A 16,676-nucleotide genomic window follows, 5' to 3' on the forward strand; every position below is an offset into this window, starting at 1 on the left:
AGTTTGGCCTAGCTCAGTGGTTCCCAAACTGTGTGCCGTGGCACCCTGGGGTGCCTCAGTGCACTCACAAGGGTGCCTTGGGTTGGTGCTCCAGTACCAAATAAAATGATTTTTAGTCAGTGTGATAGGCAAAACCAGTGGTAATGGCTGCCAATCAAAGAATATATGGACAAAAAGAAACGCAGCCCTGTCAATCGGCCTGTAACTGAACCTAAGGGTGACATATAAGCACAATTTTCTTCATTTAATTTTTTTCAGAATTTCTCAATAAGAATCTTTGTTCCAGGGGTGCCATGGAAAAAATACTGATACTCTAGGGTGCCGTGATTTGAAAAAGTTTGGGAGCCACTGGCCTAGCTCATTTTCAAACACCCCACCCCCTTCCTTTTTTTTATTTTCTCGTGTCTGATCATTTCTCAAATTGAGATTTCTGATGGTAAATATAAAGACTTCAAAGGATGTTTTGTGCCCACATGAATTGTTAAAACAAAACAAAAAAATCCACCAAATGAAATATATTTTACTGTATCCTAATATTTAATTTTCTATTCATTGAGGAAAATCACTAGTGACAGTTTAATTTAATAATTACACTGTGATCCGTGCACACAAAGCAAAGATCGGAAACATCAAGCAATTAAAGAAAATATAAAACACTTAGGGCCTGATTCAGACTCGGTCGCAAGCGCTGAGCGCTCACAACCGGGTTGATGGTGGCCCACAGCGCATGCGCACAATGGAGCCGGCTCCGTCATGTGCATGAGCGAGACCCGGCTAGTGACGGGCACTCCGTTGCTCCGGGTCTCACACCAAAGGGGGCAAGCTGTCAATGTTGAGTGACAGCTCGCCCCCTTTGGTGGGTGGGCAGGGGGGGTGGCTGCCCAAACGGAGGCGTTCCCATGAGAACGCTTGCCGTTTGGGGACGGCCCCACTGACATCACAAGTGATGTCAGTGGAGAGCTTCCGGCTCTGCTAGAGCCAAAAGGTCTCTGGGGCTTGCAATGGGCGAGACCCTACCACAAGGGTCTCGTCGCAAGCCCGATGGTCGCGATGGTTGTGACCATCGCGACCATCATCCTGGCCGCTCGCAATAGCTGTGGGTGGTCACCAACAGCTATGCGAACAGCCAAGAGGCCGCACCAAAAAAAAAAAAGCCCGGCCCTGATTCAGAGCGAGCGCTCTGTCAGAGCGAGTGGCTCTGAATCAGGCCCACATTTCACACTTACAGACGATTGAGCCATTTGATGCGGACCCACATTTAACATATGTCCGACTACTAACAATGAACATTTAAATTAGCTGGTCATTTATAATTCTTACACAGCTCTCTCCCTAATTCGGGCGTCTCCTGACATTGAGGGAAAATCGGCACCATGGGCGTTTGTTTTTTTTGCCGCAGTCACGTCTGCGACTTTATGCAATTGTCACTACAAAGCCCTTCCCTGGTATACATCCGTGCGTCCGTATGTGCAAGGACTTTGAAAGGGAAGTGGTTAAAATGCAGACAGAGGGGATTCCGGCGGTCAGAATGCCGGTGCCGAAATCCCGACACCTGTCAGAATCCCGGCACCGAAATCCCAAAGGTAAGTAGCAGGGTTAGGGGGAGTGGGATAGTGTTAGGGTAAGGCACGAGGGGGAGGGTTAGGGGTAGGCACTAAGGGGGGTTAGGTTTAGGGTGCAGGGAGGGGGAGAGGTTAGGTTTAGTTTGCAGGGAGGGGGAGGTTAGGTTTAGGTACTAGGGGGAGAGGTTTGGTTTAGTTTGCAGGGAGGGGGAGGTCAGGTTTAGGTACTAGGGGAGGAGGTTAGGTTTAGTTTGCAGGGAGGGGGAGGTTAGATTTAGGTACTAGGGGGAGAGGTTAGATTTAGTTTGCAGGGAGGGGGAGGTTAGGTTTAGGTACTAGGGGGAGAGGTTAGGTTTAGTTTGCAGAGAGGGGGAGGTTAGGTTTAGGTACTAGGGGGAGAGGTTAGGGTTAGGCACTGGGGAGGGAGGGTCAGGGTAAGGAGAGGGGGAGGGTTAGGATACGACCGAGAAAGTGTCGGTATTCTAACTCTTTCGGCATGCTAGTGTCAGGATTCTGATCACCGGGATCCCAAATGCCGGCATCCCGTACCCATCCCCTATGAGATACCACTTGGTGTGTCAGTTTAGACACCACCACCGGTCGTACCATAGAAACCTGCATCAGTCCTAAGGCAGGTGCAGAACGAATCTGTGTCTCTGTATGGAACCACTATCAGCAACACACCCGCAGCACTCATCAAATCATAGCAACATCTCCCTGCACCATGGGCGTAACTACCATAGGGGCAGGGGGTGCAGCTGCTATGGGGCCCAGAGCTTTGTGGGGGCCCATCCTATTTGTCAAAGTTACATGTGTTATATACATTTTTCACCAGGTACATGGGGCCTTGAAATACCTAGTTACACCCCTGCCCCTGTACGTCTGGTTAGCCACCTCCGTGTTATCTCCCAGGCACCGCCCAGGAACGCCCCATTACATCTCCAATACACTTTTGCTACAGTGCTTCCTAACTCGTACTGCAACTCTTCACGTATAAAATCGGGACACATGCGCACATAGAAAAACATCCCTCAGCTGCATTTAATAGCGCCGCTGCGTCCGACTCAGAATCAAGCCCTTTTTTTTTTTTATCAACATACTGATTGGTTAAGCTTCATTTATATGCCTCCATACTGAGCCCAAAATTCCACCCTCCCAGTATTTATATTTGGGCATGGTGACAGTATTATACTTATAGCTGGTAACTCTCATGTAATATCCTTCATATCTGAGACGCGTTGTGATACTGCAAAACGCGTCACTGCCTAGAGATGGAGGACTGCACACTGTATAATCACACCCTATCCACTTACTCATTCACTCAAGGCTTTTAATGAGTCATTAGTCAATCAATTGGCCCAGAGATCAGACTGCAGCCACACCCCCAGTCGCCATGCGATTGATCAACTGTGTGACATTCACTTTGCAGATTTAAGCTCAGGACAGGTCATAGGGTAATTCGGCTTTCTGTTGTTTCAAACTGTAGGGAGTGCTAGTGTTTTATTATGACGATTCGTGACATATTGACCTTATAATCCGATCGCTCAGTCTGATCATTTTATACCTTATAGTCCGATCGCTCAGTCTGATCATTTTATACTGAATTGTTAAAGAATCGACACAATGGATCAAATAAATGTAAATGGGCAGACTGATGATCTGAGCATCTTGACAAAAGAGTCATCTAGGGCCTCATTTAGAGATGAACGTACAACCAACATTTAGCTGCAAAATGCGCTTTGTTTTACTGTGTGGGAAGATGGGGCATAGTTATTAAAGTTAAATTGTGGGAAATCCCCTACACAATCTAAGCTTCCGCAGGATGTTACAAGGTGAGACGACAGCAGATAGAGAGGTAAGTAATACTAGACATATGAAAAATGAGAGACAAAGGAAGGTGAAGAGGGAGGGGTAGAGTTAGATGTGGGTGTCATAAGTGTAAGGGTGATGCTGGAGACCAGAGATCTGACTGAGAGCCGCACGCAATCCGCATCCAATGCCGATGTTGTCGCAGTTGAGCAATTGTTTGCAACTGCTCATGCGCGAAAAGTTCTGAAGGCCCCTACAACGCATGCGTTACATTCACAGAATATACGCACAAACCTGCGATCGGTACAGACAGTAACAGAAATGTGGCGGGTAAGGGCTGGGTGGTGACTTGGAGGAGCCTAATAGCGCACACAAAATGGTCCATTCAGTGGGCGTGTTATGAGAGTGTCACCGACGTGACAATGAAACCGGCTGTGCACAGCGCAGGCACAGGAGGATGTGGCTAGACGATAAGAACGGCACCTGCCATAGGGCTGGTACAAGTTTCGATGTTCCTACCAATAGCGGTGTATACGGAAGCACCAATCGGTATTACAGCGTTCACGGGCGCTAAAAATGGGGGTCTCAGTCCAGAGCACATTTGCACATTCAGCCGCACATATGTCATACTTGCCTACCATTTCGATTCGTCCAGGAGCCTCCCAAATATCAAGTACCACTCCTGGCCCCTTGGAAAGGCAGGCAAGCCTCCCGGCGGCCGCCAACCCCTCCGGCCCTCCCCCCAACGCCATTATAGTGGGAAGATCAGAAGGCCAAGGAGAGAGCCTTTATAAATTCTTCATCGAGACATTTTACCATTCTGCATTGATATCCGGAGTTCCATCTCGGTCATCTTTTTTCCTATGGATTGATAGAGGAACCAGCATGTTCTTTTCCTTTGAACTAAAACTATTACAGTGATGCAGATGTATTATGGTCCTCCAAGTGTAGTAACTCCTTAACTCGCCCCGTTTCCAGAAAGCAATTATATCACTAGAAGTACAACTGTGTGTTTCATCCCAGGATCACAAAAATAAACACTCTTTTCATATGCATACATGACTGAGAACTGAGCCAATATCAATAAAAATAATTGCGCTTAAAAAACCCTGGAGGTGGAAACCCCCCACGCATTACTACATGGATATTTCTCTAGTTACCGGTAAACATAAAACAAAAAGCAATCAACTTCATTTATTAACTCCGAAGGCCAGCTGTACTAAGCTCTGGAAAGTGATAAATTGGAGAGCGATAAACCTCCAACCAATCAGCTCCTAACTGTCATTTTTCAAACACAGGGCCTGATTCAGGGCCGCTCGTAAGCGGCCGCTCGTTCGTTCCGAGCGATGTTTGCCCAACTGCACATGCGTACGGATTTTAATACGCATGCGCGAACCAGTCAGTGCGGCCGAAAATCGTTTGTTCGCTAAATAGCGAATGCCTGCTATTTTGAGTGACAGGAGGAGGTGTTTGTGGGTGGTAACAGGGGAAGGTGCTTGAAAACGGGGAGTGGAGATCCGAACGCAGGCGTGCTTAAAGGTCAAAACGGGCGTTTTATGGGTGTGCATAATTAATACAGCAGCGTCATTGACCACGTCATTGGGTTATTTTATAGTCAGAACTGCTCGCAAGATTGTGGTAGGAAAAACCAACCACAAGAATAGCGAGCAGTTCATACGCTGGTCGATGTACTCGATTAATCTAATAAATAGCGGACATGACGTAGGATGCGAGCGGCCAGGGGGCGTAGTTATCCAAAAAACGACCGCAAGTTTTGTTCGCTCGTTCAGACATGGATGCGTCAAAAGTCCGCAAAGAGCGAACGGTTCATTTGAATAGCCACCCCCTTTTCCTGAACGACCGTCCGCAAATAGCGTCCGGCTCTGAATCAGGTCCACAGTCTGTAACATGACAGTTAGGAGCTGAATGGCTGGTAGTTTATCACTCTCCAATTTATCACTTTCCAGAGCTTAGTGCTTCTCCCCCAGGGCCTGAATTCAGAGATGTATGTAAAATCGATGTTTACATACATGTCCGATGTTTTCAGATATGCGGATGTGCAGACCCGGGGTTCTGATGTCGCTCGCAGTGTCCCAAACGCCGCAGTGTGACTGACATGCTGCTGGCGTTTGGGGGCGACGAAGGCAGCGTTACAGAAAATGGGGGCATGTCGGCCCTCGTTTTCCGGGCTTGGTAAAGCCAGCGGCTGCCAGATGGTCATGCAGATGATCCAGTGCTGTGTCCTGGGATGCAGAAGCAGATCACAGAAGCCGGCAGAGGAGGCGACTATTTTCACCAGACGTCTCCTGCGACATTAGCATAGTATCGCACGGCCGCTGCGTACAAAGACGAATCAGGTCCTTAATCCTTCTTCATATTTGCTTTCCTGAACTGTAACTCTGAGCATGTGACTGGTTCATCTAACAATAACTAAGACATAATATTTTGTCATTTACTGATAAGACTTCCGCCACTACTAGAACTACGTGAAGAAGCTAATTAGATTATAACAAGTTACTCATTAATCTGGGTCATCTCATAAAACTGATCTCTACAGACAAGTCACCCAACAACTGCTCCTACATTACAGGGACCAACATGGGCAATTTTCATGTAAGCTTTCCAAGAATTGTATTTCAGTTATGTTATTTTAGTCATTTCCATTTTATGACTTATTCCGTTTATTACTTGATGATCATGAATATTGGAATATAAAACATTTGTTTTCACTACGTTAAACATTTGTATATCGTGTTTCTTATTTACAATATCCTGCATAGGGATTTTTTTTATACGTTGTATGTGTTTTGTACCTATTTTCAAATATCCGTAATATAGATGAGGTGATTACTTCTATGTGGTATTTATTTATCTATTGCATATAATAATTTTGTAACTCAGATAAAAGATTGTCTTTAAATGTAACAGGTTATTAATTATGCTGAATATAGATTCCAAATATATCTGGTGTTGAGGATTTGCTTAGACGGTAGTTGTTATATTTTGTATAAAGTAAACTATCACATAATAATTTATAATCGCTTTTCATAAAAGGCACAGCTCAGTAACTGTAATGGGCAATCATTAAAGCACTTTATAAATATGTAAATATTTTTTTAATTTGCAAAATATTATTCTCTGTTAGTCTCTGGTGCATTATCGGTAACAGGCAGTTTTATAGAGGGCGAAGCCTAATATAATGTTAGTTTGCACCATGAGCAGTATCGGAATCGTTGATTTGTGGAGTATCAGAAACTTTGAAAAATGGATTTTACGAAACCCAGAGACCCTAAGGAACAATTCTGAAATTAACTTCTTACAGGAGCTCTGGGCCTGATACATCAGTGGAAGCTAATGCAATCGCATAAAGACGCCCAGTGCTGCCTTCTCATATCTGTCCAATGTCGCTCTCCTGCGTAAACATCGGAAGCATTGACGCACATAGGGCAGTCACACAGCATATACGTAAGTCTGACCAGCCAGAAGCACTGAGGCTTACTCAGCTGCCCCTATGAGCCAGATAGGGCTGCCATTATAGCAGGGGAGTGACCTCCATGGGAAGCCTCCTCCGCTATTGCAGGGCGGACTGGCAGTCTCAGGGGGAGAACCCCGGTTGCAGTGCTGGGATCGCAGATGCAGCCGGGGGTGTCAGATGCCTCCTGCTGCATTCGCATATTTGCAAAGACAGAATCGCAGCTACCTGCGTACGGGCTTTGCAATTCCGTCCTCTGCTGAATCAGCCCGTGCTAAACGATTTTGTTATTTTAACGTAAATTAAATGGAAAAAAAATAGAGAAAAAGTAGAAGTTATACATAGTTGCCTACCTTTGCTGTCTCTTCCACGGGAGAAGCCCTGGGAGGAGAGGCAGGTGGGTGGCGACGGGGGCGGGGCCTGACATATCGCGTCGTTAAGCCATGCCACCCCACGGTAAAATGCCCGCGATTGGCTTAAATTTAAATAGGGGGTGGATCCAGATGGGGTATATCGCATATTTAAGCCCCGCCCCCTGCACCCGCATTCGCCGCGGAAATTCTCCTAATTCTGCCCACTTCACTAGGAAGTGGGCAGAATGCTGGAGAAATGCCTACCCTTCCGGGGGTGCGGGGGGGTTACCCGAAAATTCGGGAGCCTCCCGCTAAAACCGGGCGGGTAGGCATGTATGAGTTATAGAAATCTATTATTATATTACAGAATTCAAATTAAAATAAAACCATATCTCTATTCAGGGTGCCCGGCGCAGTACCTGCTTTATAGTGCTGATATGATAAGGGGGATTTCCATAATGCAATAAAAGGAAAAGAAACCATAACGATTACCACACATTATCTAATCATATATTATTGACATATATCACAGGTTAGAAATCAGGAATTTTGGGTATGGTTACAATAAAGTCTTATCAAACTTGCTTAAAGGCATAGAATGTAATTTCTAGCAGCTCTGATAGAAACTCAATGACTGAGAACAAGTTGGATGACTGAGTTTTGTTTAATGTAGTAAATGTGTATATGTGTATAATATTGATTATGTCAGTAGTGATGATGTCAATGTAATGTGATCACCTGCAAAATGTCAACATTGACAGAATGCCGACATTGAAATGTTGACATAATGACGATATTCCAATATCGTTAGGGTTAGGTTTAGGGACAAAATAGAAAACCAACTTGCGAACATTCTAACAATGTCGACATAACATCTGTGTTGACATATTGAATGTCGACATGGTAAATGTCAACATTGTGACATGTTGATTGTCTAGCATATAAACCAAACCCCAATTTTCTAGACTTTCGTCAACACTACTTTGTGTTTTTGGGGGACTTTGCTACTTCTAAATGGCCCGGGCCACTTCTGAGCTGCCTGGGGAGAGCTCATCGCTGCCCATGCCCACAGTTAACACTGACGATCCTCCCGGCAGCTGGCACTGTGGTTGCCACCAGACTAGCCAGTCTTGAATGGTCTCAGGCCGTGGAGTTGGCCACACTGCACCCCCTGTGGGGTGGCGCCCCCGTGCGGTCACTCTGCTGTAGCGGCCCTGGAGTCGGCCCCGTTCCCACGGCAAACCAGCCCCCTGGGGAGTAGCAATGAGGCTTGTCCTGGTAACCCAGGGATGTTAGGTGCTGAGATAATAATGGAAGACATAAAATCATTAAATAATTGTAAAATCCTTCGCTACAAGTCCAAGCAAGGCCTGTCAGTCATGAGTGCTTGGAGATGATGACATCTGTAGACCATCGAGGCCTTGCTCCTATTTTTTTTAGGATTGGTGCTGTATTAATTGTTGACCTTACAGGAATCTTTTTCAGAGGACTGGCAAGGAATCGCTCATCAAGGAGCAGATATGGATTCCATTACAATCCAAAACCTATCTGAGCGCTCGTTTTTCAGCTGCCCATAATTCTAGTCATATTTTGCTAAAAACTATGGGTGAGATTTAGCAAATCTAGGTGAAAGACAAAGTTGAGAGGTTGCCCATAGCAACCAATCAGCTCCTGGCTGTCATTTTATAGGCTGTTCTAGAAAAATGACAGTTAAGTTGGGTACACTACACACTGACAGATATAGTGGATGATCAACTGATCGGCCAATATATCTGGTGCCCGTTGGCCAGTGTGTACCAGTGATATGTCTGTGTCTGCTGCACAGCCGATGGACAGATATATCTGCAGATATATCTGTTCATCGGCAGCCAATCGCCCATATATATGCAGCGGCAGCCGTGGGGAGGGGGTCGCGGCGCGCCCCCCAGCCTGTGGGACTCGCGGTTGCCTTTAAGATGATGGTCATTCAGTGTATATGAACGACCATCATCTACAGATATATCTGCAGATCACTCGATCTGCAGATATATCTTTGCAGTGTGTACACATCTTTAGAAGCTGATTGGTTGATATAAGTAACTTCCCCTCTTAACCTCTATCCAATATTTCATTAATCTCCCCCTATATACACAGTTTATTTTGTGCTCCTGAGTGCATTTAGGACTATTTGCAATCCACCCACATAGAATACCAACACTGTGCACAGGGATTGATCTATGCACGAGTTTCCGTTGCTCCCGCCAATCGCTGAGTATCAATAGGTCATCAACCAGGTTCACTATCCGAGGATTTCTGGCACGCCTGGCTGGGCAAGGTCTAAGCATAGATTGATGATAATAGAGGAAAGCTACAAATTAATTTCCTGTACTATTAGATAGCCAAGCACAATATAATTAGGTGACTCCCCGATGGATAAAATCTGAGGAGATATGGTTTATGATTCATGTGATATATTTAGTAACTGGAGTTTGCCCTTTCTAGGATAAACTGAGGCAGCTGTCTTGGGCATTAGTTTTTAGGGAGCAACAAAATTAAGAGGACATATTTGAAAACATGAAAATTTTAAAGCGAATCCACCTAAACCTATACATTTAGTGGCCTAAAATAAAATTCCCTCCTGGACCTCAACAACTAAAAATGTAAAATTAATTGAAAAATGTAAAACTACAAATGTAGCTATATATGACAAATCACTGAAAGATGCCAATACTAATAAAGTTTGGACATTTGAAATTGATCATTTACTCTGTAAAAAATACATAAAACCACATATTGTAGCAAAATACTTTAAAAAATGGAATTGTGTTTGGAAGTAATAAATAGTAAAATAATTTAATTAAATAATAAAAAAAACAGATAAATATAAATTACTTCAAAATAGTAAATGTCAATAATATATGAAGAACAGTAATATATGTGCTACCAAAAGTTCATAAAGATCCAGTTAAGCCCCCTGGGAGATCCACTGTCTCTGGTGTAAATTCCGTACCAGCTAACCTGTGAGAATCTATTGATTGCTATCTGCAACTGCTGGTGACAAACAATGGGTCACATACAATGGATGTGTTTAATCTTCCAAACACTATAGAATTACAGCAAGAGTGCATTTTAGTTATTAGCTCATATTATACATGCAGGAGGCCTGCAAGCTGCTTCTTTTTTTTATTTATAATGACCTTGAGTCACATAGGAGAAAATTTATAATAAATGGCAGTATTTTTGTTCTCTTCCAAAAATATTTTTTATTTTAAGGAATTTTTTTATGTTTCGAAGGTTGGCCATGGGCACTAGGTGTGCCCCAATGTCCTGGTCCAGATATATCAAGAATATTAAATTTTTGTGGAAGAGTAGCCAGAAAGAGCTTAATTTATTTTGTTATTTTTTTAAAACAATAATGGTTTTAATGTCAAATTAGGTTTTCAAATTTGTGATCCAGTATATCTGTGATTTGTTTTTTTTGTTTGTTAAGTTCCGGTGACACTATCTGTCATCCAATCTAGACTGCTTCTGGTTCACAGATTTTAGTCACGTTTATTCTGTCAATGTAGTCTTGATATTTACCATTTCTTTCATAAGTTTGTTTCTTCAGGCTGCTATTAATATTTTATAATTTTGCATAGTGTAATTTCCATGGCAACCACAGTCACAAGGCATAAGGTATAGTGAGCAGAGAGACTTTGGAACATCCTTCTGCATTCTGTGTGCTCAACGTACTGTAAAATCCCCCAAGCTCTGCTTCTACCCCTTCTGCCATCACTTGAAATGCTGAAATCTGTGAATCTGTGTGTGATTGCCAGCCACATCATGTAACTTCCAGAGAGACTTTGAAAAGGAGATAATGTTTTGTAGAGTGACAGCTAAGAAAAATGACAATCAAGCTTAAAAGGTACCTAACTTGATATTTAATGGAAAGAAAACTTTTATGAGGGATTGCTGCATTAAACAGATAAGGATCCATACGGAGGGGAAACTTTATATTTGAAAATTTCATTTTGTTTCATCAAGTGATCTGCTTGTTTGCTTAGAATTCCCTCTGTGATTTCATTGGGCACTTTATTTTATATTTTTCTTGCCCTCTTAACAATTTGAGCAGGTCATCTCTTGCCACATTTGGATATAATATTTGTATCGCCCCCTCGGATGTCCAGATCTGGGCTCCTCTCTGTTTCAATGCCCAAAAGTCTTCAGAGTCCCTTTGAGGAAAATTTCTCCTGATTCCTCGTTATTTCCTATGTTTATTTAGAGAATTCAAATTGAAACTGATTCTCCAATATGAATTCCAATACTGATAAATAGAAATGTCAAAAACATCAGAACCCTTCATTCCACATGTACGGTAAGCCTTCTTGCTGGACTGTCCTAACTAAATCAGTTTTATCATTGAAACATATGGTTCTATTTTCAAAACAAGCTTCTAAAACAGACAAGTGGTGGTGTTGCCCAAACCAACCAATCAGATTCTGTTCAGTGGCGTCTTTAGGGTTGACGTCATCCATTCAGAAAATGGATCTCGCTTGCACAGAAGTCACATGTGGCTTCGTACGGAAGGGGGCATGGCCTCGGGGCACGCCCCTGTTTTCATCACTCTGGGAGCATGCCCGGTACTCCCGGAGATGCCAGGCTGCCCACAGAGACTCTCCCTGCGTTGCCAGCTCCTCCTCAGTGACCAGGAAGCAGCCCCTTTAGTGATGCCACTGATTCTGTCTATAATTTTCTAGAATACAATAGAGAAATTATAGCTACAATCTGATTGGTTGCTAAAGTTAACACCACCACTTGTCTGTTTTAGAAGCTTTAGTAAATCCACCCTTTAGATTTATCTCTACTTAATGGCAGAGAGGTATCCTTCAAAGTACACGGTTATAAACCTCAGGGCCGGCTTGGGGCATTTTTGACCAGTGCGGTCGTACAGGGGCGCCACCCCATAGAGGGCAGGAGTCCCATTTTTGAGGGCACTGCCCCGCTGTTCCTCCCACAGGCCGAAGGGTCCCGGCGGTGATTGTGAGGTTGAATACCCCCACCGCCGCAGCTGTGCGGTTGTGCCGGCCCGGAGAGGAATGGATACCGCGCGCATGCGTTTGGCATCCATTCATGCCGGGCAAGGGCTGGGGGCAGCCCAGCTACTGCAGGAGTGGGAGGGCGTCAGAGTCCCTCTCCACACAGGGCTCGGCAACACCTGGAGCCAGCCCTGATAAACCTGCTCAAAAATGACCTTTTCAAATTTCTTTATTTATTTTTGTTAGTAGCAATGTAAGTAATAGTGCGGTAATAGAAATATATCTAAGATATAAACATCATTATTTTATGTGAGGGAAATGAACCTTCTGGCGCTATCTAGTGATAGATTAATAATTATCTGCTGCTGGCCTCTGTAAGGTTCACATATAAAATTTAGACCAGAAATACCCGAGGCCACGCTGATCTCAATCATATTAATATTAAATAGAGTGAGATTAAGGATCATAGGGCCTGATTCAGAGCCGGACGCTATTTGCGGACGGTCGTTCCTAAAAAAGGGGCCGGCTATTTAAATTGAGCGCTCGCTCATTGCGGTTTGTTGACGCCTCTATGTCTGAGCGAGCGAACGAAAAATGCGCTCGCTATTATGTAAAGACGCCCCTTTGCCGTTCGCATCACACGTCATCTCTGGTATTTATTAGATTAATCGGGTACATCGAAAGGCATCTAAACTGCTCGCAGTGCTTGTGGTAGGTTTATCCTATCGCTATCACTGCGAGCAGTTCAGGCCAAAAGACAACCAAGTGACGTGGTCAGTGACGCTCCTTTACTAATTATGCACTCCCATGAAACGCCCTTTTTACCATTAGACACGCCTGCGTTCGGATCTCCATTCCCCCGTTTTCGAGCACCTTCCCGTTACCACCCACAAGCGGTACACTCTGTCAATCAAATTAGCAGCCCCTTGATGTTTTGTGAGCGCACGATTTCCGACCACAATGACTGGTTTACGCATGCGCATTACGACCCATACGCATGCGCAGTTGTGCGAACATCGCTCACAGCGAACGAGCGGCCACTTACGAGCGGCTCTGAATCAGGCCCATACTTTAATATCTATATAAAATCGGTTATTTGTTAATGTTTAAAACAACATTAATTCATATTACATTTTCATATATTAAGAGCAAACTGTTTATACATACACCTATCCCGCAACACTTTTACCTTTATAGTTACAGGAATAATAGTTGGTTAGTAGCAAAAATTAGATAAATAAAAATTAACTCTTTTTAGACACACACTTACCTGTTCCCTTTCAGATCAATACTTTCATAAATTAGTAATTTGGCTGTAACGTGGAGGATATTACTCATTCATGCCTGAGGACTGACACATACTATAAAAACTAATGTTAATTATTAATTATAGTGACCATCCCGTTTATGACTCTAGTTATCAGATGTTTGATAAGCCAATACTTTGATGAAGGAGGGACCAGCCCATAACTGAACAGACAGGCGATGTGCTTTTATCTGGAGTTTAGATAGTTGGCATACCTAATCTGACCGATTATTAATAGTATAATAGTAAGTGATGCAACTACAAGTTAGATGATATATAATATTCCCAAATTAGAGGGCCCCATTTAACAATGATTCTAAACACCAGTGGCATATTTTGTTTAGTATTTCAGTAACACAAACGAATATGCCACTGGTATTCATCATTACTTACCCCTCCGACGAGGTCCATCGACGTCCTCCTCAGACGCGGGGTCCTCCGATCACTTGTTGGCAACCTAACTCAGCAACAGGCTACTCAGTCATGCAGCGGGGACCCGGCAGTGCCTACAAGGGTTCGCTGAAGCCGGAATGGCTGCTGCTGGGTCCCCGCATCATTAGTTTTTAGTCTATATGTCAGTCTTCAGACATGAATGAGTAATGTTCTCCACGTTACAGCCAAATGACTAATTAGTGAAAGTATTGATCTGAAAAGGAACAGGTAAGTGTGTTTTTTATTTATCTAATATTTGCTACTAACCAACTATCTTTCCCTGTAACTATAAAGGGAAAAGTGGTGGCCACTATGTCTTGGCGTGCGATCACTTAGTGTATGCCGACGCCCACCAGCCATTCATAAGATACCCACTTGCGCACGTGATCTCCTGGAAGTGCATGAAACCATCGGTATATCGAGCACCATCGGATGCGATTGCAGCGCTTGAGGTTGACTATACCCTTCCGCAAGCACTGCAATCACTTCAGTATGAATTACAACCAGGTGACGTGTACTATGATGCTGCTGTTAATTATGTACGCGTCTGAAATGGCGTTAAGACGCTCAGGCACGCCTGCGTTCGCACCTCCACTCCCCCCTTTCTAGTGGCCAGCCCCTGTCACCACCCACAAACGGCTTCTCCTGTCACTCACACTACAGGGCTTTCTATGCTAGGCGAGTGAACGCTTCCCGATCTTTTGCAGTGGTTTGCGCACAATGCGAACCATCGGCAGCTACGAGCGAACGCTTCTTAGCGAGCGAGTCTGAATCAGCTCCACAATACAATACATACTGTACTGACACCTCCTATAGTATTAGGACAAAACCAACTTAAATGTGCAGCTATTTATACTGTATCCTACTGAAATCTTTTTTTTTTTTTAAATAACATTTTTGTTGGGTTTTGGTCATTATAATTTATTTTTATTTATTAACAGTTTCTTATATAGCGCAGCATATTCCATTGCGCTTTACAATTGGAAACATTTGTAGAACAAAACAGGGTAATAACAGACAGACATAGAGGTCAGAGGGCCCTGCTTGCAAGCTTACAATCTATAGGGAAATAGGCATTGATACACAAGGATAGGTGCTACAGTATATATTGCAATTTGGTCCAGCCAGAATGCAGAGTTTTTTAGTTGGCTGCATGAAGCATTCACACAGGAATGTCGGCCAAATGTCAGGAGTATGTGAAAGAAAGACAATGTGTGAGGTTATATGTGGACTGTGAGAGGGGATGTAATAAGACATGGAAGCTATGATGGTTATGTGGTCGGTTCTGGAATCTGATAAGCTTGTCCGAAGGGGTGAGTTTTCAGGGAACGCTTTAAGGATTGAAGACTAGAGGTAAGTCTTATTGTGCGTGGTAAGGCATTCCATAGAGTGGGTGCAGCCCGAAGAAGGTCCTCTAACCGTGAATGGGAGCAAGTTATGCGTGGGCATGAGAGACGCAGATCTTGTGCTGAGCGGAGAGGTCGGGTTGGGAGATATTTTGAGATGAGTGAAGAGATGTATGTTGGCGTGGTTTGGTTAATAGCCTTATGTGTAAGTAACAGTATTTTGTATCGAATACGGTAGAAAACCGGCAATCAATGGAGGGACTGACAGAGCAGGGCAGTAGACGATGAACGTTTGGCAAGGAAGATAAGCCTCGCAGCTGCATTCATAATGGATTGTAGTGGCGATAGCCTGTTTTTGGGAAGACCAGTAAGGAGACTATTGCAATAGTAAATGCGGGAAATAATAAGTGCATGGATTAGAGTTTTTACAGTGTCTTCTATTAGATACAGTCGAATTTTGGATATGTAAGGATATGATAAGTGTGAGCATGTCTACTCTTCTGGGTGTAACCAGCCCAGCATAGTATAGTGTAGTGGTGCCTGAGAGTAATTCCCAAGTGTGGCATGGATGTAATGCGTACTGTACCTATTGTGCTAAACTTACTGATTATTAGTTGTTGCATGAATTGCTGCATTAGAGGCAGGGCTGCCATCAGAAATTGTTGGGCCCAGGACTGACAAAACCGGCGCCCCACCCCCACCGGTGTTTCTACAACTCCAGTCCCGCAGCATCTCTCCAGTACCAGCCAGTCCCCCTTCTGTCTCCGCCAGCCAGCCCCCCCTTGTCTCTGCCAGCCAGCCCCCCAATTATGTCTCTGCCAGCCAGCCCCCCCCTTATGTCTCTGCCAGCCAGCCCCCCTTATGTCTCTGCCAGCCAGCCCCCCCTTATGTCTCTGCCAGCCAGCCCCCCCCTTATGTCTCTGCCAGCCAGCCCCCCCCTTATGTCTCTGCCAGCCAGCCCCCCCTTATGTCTCTGCCAGCCAGCCACCCTTATGTCTCTGACAGCCAGCCCCCCCTTATGTATCTGACAGCCAGCCCTCCCCCTTATGTCTCTGACAGCCAGCCCCCCCTTATATCTGACAGCCAGCCCTCCCCCTTATGTCTCTGCCAGCGAGAACCCCCCTCTCTATTGTCTCTGCCAGCCAGCCCCCCCTTACGTCTCTGACAGCCAGCCCCTGCAGGACATGACACTTACCTTGTCTTCTGGCTGGCATGGATGCTCCTCACACGCTGCGGGCCGCGGCTCCTCCTCTCCCTTTTAGCAGCATGATATGAGCGCGCCGACCAAGTTCGCAAAAAAAAACCTTTATTCCACAGCGGCGGCCATGGCAGTACCCTGTCACTGCAATTGCACGGGGGTACAAGTGGTTGGTGAGTGGGTGGTAGGGACAGGAAGGAG

This window comes from Taudactylus pleione, unplaced genomic scaffold (assembly GCF_031769625.1).
Source record: "Taudactylus pleione unplaced genomic scaffold, aTauple2 ptg000571l, whole genome shotgun sequence".
NCBI lineage: Eukaryota > Metazoa > Chordata > Amphibia > Anura > Myobatrachidae > Taudactylus > Taudactylus pleione.